The sequence below is a fragment of the Neovison vison genome, chromosome 3 (genome assembly GCF_020171115.1).
Source record: "Neovison vison isolate M4711 chromosome 3, ASM_NN_V1, whole genome shotgun sequence".
In the NCBI taxonomy this organism is placed as follows: domain Eukaryota; kingdom Metazoa; phylum Chordata; class Mammalia; order Carnivora; family Mustelidae; genus Neogale; species Neogale vison.
The window spans coordinates 115,577,027-115,584,422 of record NC_058093.1 but is presented as its reverse complement, the minus strand read 5'-3'; the positions used below and the strand labels follow the sequence as shown (position 1 = coordinate 115,584,422).

The 7,396-nt window shown below is 35.4% G+C and overlaps 1 pseudogene; it reads left to right on the top strand.

Annotated features, from left to right (window-relative positions):
- The first annotated feature begins 243 nt into the window (after positions 1-243).
- Positions 244-341, top strand: LOC122903837 (annotated as a pseudogene).
- The last annotated feature ends 7,055 nt before the right edge of the window (positions 342-7,396 follow it).

The window sequence follows — 7,396 nt, the reverse complement described above, 5'->3', positions numbered from 1 at the left end:
TAATATAGGGAGCTACCATATACCTTCACCCATTTTCCCCGAATGACAGCATCTCGTAAAACTGTAGCACAATATCACAACCAGGATGTTGACATTTATACCATCAAGACACACAACACTTCCATCATCCCAAGGCTCTCTCATGTTGCTTCTTTATAGCTACACCCATGCCTCCATCTTTAACCACTAACAACCACTGATCTATTCTCCATCTCTATAATTTTATCATTTCAAGAATATTATATGCTCACTTGAACAGCACATATACTAAAATTGGAATGATACAGAGAAGATTAGCATGCCTAAAAAAGACACACATTCCTGAAGTGTTCCATTTTTTTAAATGAAGAATGTTATATATGTTGCCATTTACAATAACATAGGTAGAGCTAGAGAGTATTATGCTAAGTGAACTGAAAGACAATACCATATATGAGAAATCTAAGAAACAAAATGAACAAAAGGAAAAAGAGAAAGGCAAACCAAGAAACAGGCTCTTAACTATAGAGAAAGCACTGATGGTTACCAGAGGGGACATGGTGGTGATGGGTGAAATAGGTGATGGGGATCAAGGAGGGAACTTTTTATGATGAACACTGGGTGTTGTATGAAAGTATTCAGTCACTATATTATACACCTGAGAATAATATTACACTGTATGTTAACTAACTAGAATTTATATAAAAACTTTAAAAAATAAAACAAGAATATTATATAAATGGGTTCATACAGTATGTAATACTTTAGGTTTAGATTTTTTTCACTTAGCATATTTCTCTGCATATGCATCCAAGCTGTGTGTATATCCCTGGCTGGTATTTCGTTGCATGGATGTACCAGTTTGTCTAACTATTCACTTGCTGAAGGACATCCAGGTCATTTCCAGTTTTTTTCTTTTTTTTATTAACATAAAATATATTATTTGCCCCAGGGGTACAGGTCTTTGAATCATCAGGCTTACAAATTTCACAACACTCACCATAGCACATACCCTCCCCAGTAACTGTAATCCAGCCACCCTATCCCTCCCACTTCAACTCCCAGCAACCCTCAGTTTCTTTCCTGAGATTGAGTCTTTTATGATTTGTCTCCCTCCCAATCCCATCTCATTTCATTTTTTTTCCTTCCCTACCCCCCATGACCTCCTGCCTCTGAAATTCCTCATATCAGAGAGATCATATGACAATTGTCTTTCTCTGATTGACTTATTTCACTTAGCATAATACCCTCTAGTTTCATCCACCTCATTGCAAATGGCAAGATTTTGTTTCTTTTGATGACTGCATAGTATTCCATTGTGTGTATGGGGGTGTGTGTGTGTGTGTGTGTTTGGTATATATATAGATGATATAGATATAGATAGATATAGATATAGATATAGATACAGATATAGATATATGTAAAACATCTTTATCCATTTATCTGTTAATGGACATCTAGGTTCTTTCCATAGTTTGGCTATTGTGGACATTGCTGCTATAAACATTTGGGTGCACATGCCCCTTTGGATCACTACAGTTGTGTCTTTATGGTAAATACCCATTAGTGTGATTGCTGGGTCATAGGGAAGCTCTGTTTTCAACTTTTTGAGGAACCTCCATATTGTTTTCCAGAGTGGTTGTACCAGCTTGCAATCCCACCAACAGTGTAGGAGGGTTCCCCTTTCTTTGCATCCTTGCCAACACTATCATTTCCTGACTCATTAATTTTAGCCATTCTGACTGGTGTGTGATAATATCTCACTGTGGTTTTGATTTGTATTTCCTTGAGGCTGAGTAATGTGGAGCAGTTTTTCATGTGTCTGTTGGCCATGTGTATGTCTTCTTTGGAGAAATGTCTGTTTATGTCTTCTGCCATTTCTTGATTGGATTATTTGTTCTTTGGGTATTGAGTTTGATAAGTTCCTTATAGATTTTGGATATTAGCCCGCTATCTGATAAATCATTTGCTAATATCTTCTCCCATGCTGGTGGTTGTCTTTTGGTTTGTTCACTGTTTCCTTTTTGATTTTGATATTGATGAAGTTCCAATAGTTCATTTTTGCCCAGCTTTCTTTTGATGTCCGTTTGCATGGTAAATTGTTTTCCACCCCCTCAATTTAAATCTGGAAGTGTCTTTAGGTCTAAAATGAGTTTCTTGTATTGCAGGTTTTTACAACAATATTTATAAGGGGTATTGGTCTGTAGTTTTCTTATATTGTCTGTCTAGTTTGGCTGTCAGTGTACTCCTAGCTTCATAGAAAGAGTTAGGAATCCTGTGTTTCCTCCTCTTCAAAATTTTGAAAGGTTTGAAAAGGATTTGTGTTCATTTTTCTTCATATGTTTAGTACTATTCATCAGTAAAGCCATTTCATCTAATTCACCAATAAAGCTTTTTGATGATGTGGAAAGTTTTGACTACTAATTTAATCTCTTTACTAGTTATACGTCTATTCAGATTTTTTATATTTTCATGATTCACTTTTGGTGCACTGTGTGTTTCCAAGAATTTGTCTACTTCATTTAAGTTAACCAGTATGTTGGCATAAAAACACTCATCACAATCTTTCTATTTCTGTACCTCAGTAGTATTGTTTTTGTTTTTATTTCTGATTTTAGTAATATGAGTCTTCTTCTCTCTGCCAGTTTTGGGTTAAATTTGCTTTTCTTTGTCTTAAGGGGTGAACCTAGGTTATTGATTTAAGATCTTCTTTTTTCATATGTGCTTTTATCACTGTAAATTCCTTTCCTACCATTGCTTTCACTATATCTCATCGATTATGGTATTTTGTACTTTTGTTTTCATTTGTCTCAATGTACAGGTATTCCTCATCTTACAGTGGGTTTATATCCCAATATACCTATCATAAGTTGAAAGTATCATAATTAAAATGGGAGAAGATATTTGCAAATGAAATATTCAATAAAGGGTTAGTATCCAAACTATATAAATAACTTATAAAATTCAACACCCCCAAAACAAATAATCCAATTAAGAAATGCACAGAAGACCTGAACAGACATTTTCCCAAAGAAGACATACAGACTGTCAAATTTCCTGGCCAAAACATGTGTCAACAGACACATGAAAAATACTCAATATACTCACCAGGGAAATACAAATCAGAACTACAATGAGATATCACCTCATATCTGTCCAAATAGCTAAAATCAACAACACAAGAAACCACAGGTGTTGGCCAGCATGTGAAAGAAGAGTCTTCTTGAACTATTGGTGGGACTACAAAATGGTGCCGCTACTTTGAAAAACAGTATGGAGGTTCCTCAAAAAGTCAAAAATAGAATAGCCTTATGATCTAAAAAATCACACTATTGAGTGTTTATCCAAAGAATACAGGAACACTAATTCAAAAGGATACATGCACCCTTATGTTTATGCAGCATTGTTTACAATAGCCAAGATACAGAAGCAGCCTAAGTGTCCACTGATTGATGAACAAATAAAGATGATGTGAGATATATACACATACATGTATACATATATACAAGTATATGTATATACACACACACACACATATAAGCATGCATGCATGTGCATGCACACACACACACACTGGAATAATCAGCCATAAAAAAGAATGAAATCTTGCCATTTGCAACATGGATGGAGCTAGAGAGTATAATGCTAAGCAAAGTAAGTCAGTCAGAGTAAGACAAATATGATATGATTTCACTCAAATGTAGAATTAAAGAAATGAAACAAACAGGCTAAAGGAACAAAATAAGAGAGACAGGCAAATCAAGAATCAGACCCTTAATTATAGAGAACAAACTGATGGTTATCAGAGGGGAGGGGGTGGGGAATGGGTTACATAGGTGATGGGGAGTAAGAAGTGCACTTGTCATGATGAACACAGGGTGATGTATAGAAGTGTTCAATTGTACACAAGAAACTAATATAAAACTACATGTTAACTAACTGGAATTAAAATAAAAACATTTTAAAAATAAAAGGAAGTATCATAATTCAAATGAGCATTTAATACACCTAACACTGAACATCATAGCTTAGCCTAGCCTACCTTAAACATGCTTAGAACACTTACATTAATGTACATTTAGGCAAAAATCATCTAACACAAAGACTTTTTTATAATAAAGTGTCAAATATTTCATGTAATTTATTTATTACTTTACTGAAAATGAAAACCAGAATGGCTCTATAGGTACAGAATGTTTGTAATTGTATTGGCTGCCTGGGAACCATGGCTGACTGCCACTGCCCAGCATCACAGAAGTATTAATAAGGTCTCATATCACTAGCTCAAGAAAAGATCAAAATTCAAACTTGAAAGTATGGTATCTACTGAATGCATATCACTTTTGCATCAACATACATTTGAAAAACCGTAAGTTGAACAATCATAAGTGGGGACTGTCGGTATTTTTTTTCCAATTTATTTATTTTCAGAAAAACAGTATTCATTATTTTTTCACCACACCCAGTGCTCCATGCAAGCCGTGCCCTCTATAATACCCACCACCTGGTACCCCAACCTCCCACCCCCCCGCCACTTCAAACCCCTCAGACTGTTTTTCAGAGTCCATAGTCTCTCATGGTTCTCCTCCCCTTCCAATTACCCAAATTCCCTACTCCTCTCTAACGCCCCTTGTCCTCCATGCTATTTGTTATGCTCCACAAATAAGTGAAACCATATGATAATTGACTCTCTCTGCTTGACTGATTTCACTCAGCATAATCTCTTCCAGTCCCGCCCATGTTGCTACAAAAGGTGGGTATTCATCCTTTCTGATGGAGGCATAATACTCCATAGTGTATATGGACCACATCTTCCTTATCCATTCATCCGTTGAAGGGCACCTTGGTTCTTTCCATAGTTTGGCGACTGTGGCCATTGCTGCTATAAACATTGGGGTTTCACAACATCTGTGTCTTTGGGGTAAATACCCAGGAGTGCAATTGCAGGGTCATAGGGAAGCTCTATTTTTAATTTCTTGAGGAATCTCCACACTGTTCTCCAAAGAGGCTGCACCAACTTGCATTCCCACCAACAGTGTAAGAGGGTTCCCCTTTCTCCACATCCTCTCCAACACATGTTGTTTCCTGTTTTGTTAATTTTGGCCTTTCTAACTGGTGTAAGGTGATATCTCAATGTGGTTTTAATTTGAATCTCCCTGAGGGCTAGTGATGATGAACATTTTTTCATGTGTCTGATAGCCATTTGTATGTCTTGATTGGAGAAGTGTCTGTTCATATCTTCTGCCCATTTTTTTCCCAATTTATTTATTTTCAGAAAAACAGTATTCATTATTTTTTCACCACACCCAGTGCTCCATGCAAGCCGTGCCCTCTATAATACCCACCACCTGGTACCCCAACCTCCCACCCCCCCCCCCGCCACTTCAAACCCCTCAGATTGTTTTTCAGAGTCCATAGTCTCTCATGGTTCATCTCCCCTTCCACTTTACCCATTTTTTGATGTGTTTGTCTGTTTCGTGTGGGTTGAGTTTGAGGAGTTCATTATAGATCCTGGATATCAACCTTTTGTCTGTACTGTCATTTGCAAATATCTTCTCCCGTTCCGTGGGTTGCCTCTTTGTTTTTTTGACTGTTTCCTTTGCTGTGCAGAAGCTTTTGATTTTGATGAAGTCCCAGAAGTTTATTCTCGCTTTTGTTTCCTTTGCCTTTGGAGATGTATCTTGAAAGAAGTTGCTGTGGCTGATATCAAAGAGATTACTGCCTATGTTCTCCTCTAAGAAATTGCTTTTTTTAAAAAAAAAACAACATATTTTGATTCCCTTCTCATTTCCATTTGTAGCTGGTCTATGGATATTTTCTGTATGGTTAAATGGAGATTACATATATCATCCTACAGTTATAATTATCTAATTTGAACTGACTCCAGTAATGCTCCTTCCACCCTCTTTATGTTTTGGTGTCACAAATTACATATTTATACATTGTGTGTCCAGTAGTATAGATTTTAACTATTTTTATGCTTTTGTCTTTCAAACCTATAGAAAATTAAAATTCAAGTTACAAACTAGGATTACAATAACACTGTCTGTTACATTTATTCATATGTTTACGTTTACTGGAGATTTTTATATCTTCATATGGCTTTGAGTTAATGTATAGTGTCCTCTTATTTTCACCTGAAGTGAAAGGTGAATTCACTTTTCAGGTGAAGTGCTCTGTTTATCATTTCTGTAGGGTAGATCTAGCAGTATTGAAGTCCATCAATTTTTTCATATAGGTACACCTAATTTATCCCACATTTGTGAAGGTCAGTTTTGTCATATATAAAATTATATATTTACAGTATTTTTCTTTCAACACTTTAAATATGTCATTTCAGTCTCTGGTCCAAGGTCTCTGATTATAAATGGCTGATAATCTTATTAAGAGTCTCTGGTACATGATAAATCACTTCTTCCTTGCTGGTTTCAAGGTTTTTTGTATTTGACTTTCAACAATTTGATTATACTTTGTCTTGGTGTGGGTCTCTTTAAGTTTAAACTACTCAGAGTTTATTGAGTTTTTAAGGTTTATAAATTCAGAGACTTCAGTAAATTTGGAGTCTTGGCCATTATTTTTTCAAATAATCTTTCTGCCCCTTTCTCTCTGTATTCTCCTCCTGGGACTCCCAAAATGTGTGTGTTGATCAGTGATTATTTTTTAATTCTTGTTTGTGCTCTTAATACTCAATAACTTCAAGTGTTGTCTTTATGTTCACTGATTCTTCTGTCTGCTTAACTGCACAGGTCAACTTCCCTTATGAATTTTTTATTTCAGTTACTTTATTTTTTTAGCTCCATAATTTTGCTTAGATCATTTTTGCAATTTCTATTTCTTTATTGATATTCTCATTTTGTTTATATATTGCTTTCCTGATTTCCTTTATTTCTTTATCTATGGTTTCCCTTATCTCAGAGCATATTTAAGCCTTTTGTTTTAGAGAACTTGTCTAGTAAAATTGATGCCTGGTCTTTCTCAGGGATAGTTTCTTTTGATTTATTTTGTTCCTTTGAGAGAACCAGTTTTTACATATGCCATGTGATTTGGGGGCAAAATTGGGCATTTGGTTATTATACTGCAGTAATTCTGGAAATCAGATTTCTGCCTCTTCTTATGGTTTGCTTTTTTTTTTCTTTTGAGACTTTTCCAAACTACTTTTGAAAGTCATATGTGCTTATGAAATCTCTGTTCTTTTAGCTCATGTTCATTTAATGTTTTTTTTTAATTTTTAAAATCTTAATTCCAGTATAGTTAACACACAGTGTTAGTTTCAGGAGTACTATATAGTGGTTCAGAAATTCCATATATCACCCAGTGCTCATCATGAGAAGTGCACTCCTTAATCGCCATTACCTTCATTTAATGTTTTGACAGAAATATCCTTAAATGCCAAAAGCAAAAATAGGCATACAAACAA